Below are 258 nucleotides of genomic sequence, written 5' to 3' on the forward strand. Positions count from 1 at the left end.
AACTCTTAGCGGTGGATCACTCGGCTCGTGCGTCGATGAAGAACGCAGCTAGCTGCGAGAATTAATGTGAATTGCAGGACACATTGATCATCGACACTTCGAACGCACTTGCGGCCCCGGGTTCCTCCCGGGGCTACGCCTGTCTGAGCGTCGCTTGACGATCAATCGCCGTCCGGGGGGGCCACCCCGGCGGCGCGGCTGGGGTTGCCTCGCAGGCCCGTTGCCCGCGGTCGACGTCGACGTCGTCGTCGTCGTCGC

At 64.3% G+C, this 258-nt stretch overlaps 1 non-coding gene across 1 annotated transcript; it reads left to right on the forward strand.

Moving 5' to 3' along the window:
• On the forward strand, nt 1–153 carry LOC148219145 (5.8S ribosomal RNA). Its single transcript, XR_015799833.1, has one exon. It is a non-coding gene; the product is annotated as a 5.8S ribosomal RNA (ribosomal RNA).
• The last annotated feature ends 105 nt before the right edge of the window (nt 154–258 follow it).

Source organism: Sturnus vulgaris, unplaced genomic scaffold (genome assembly GCF_052056855.1).
Source record: "Sturnus vulgaris isolate bStuVul1 unplaced genomic scaffold, bStuVul1.hap1 Scaffold_156, whole genome shotgun sequence".
In the NCBI taxonomy this organism is placed as follows: Eukaryota; Metazoa; Chordata; class Aves; order Passeriformes; family Sturnidae; genus Sturnus; species Sturnus vulgaris.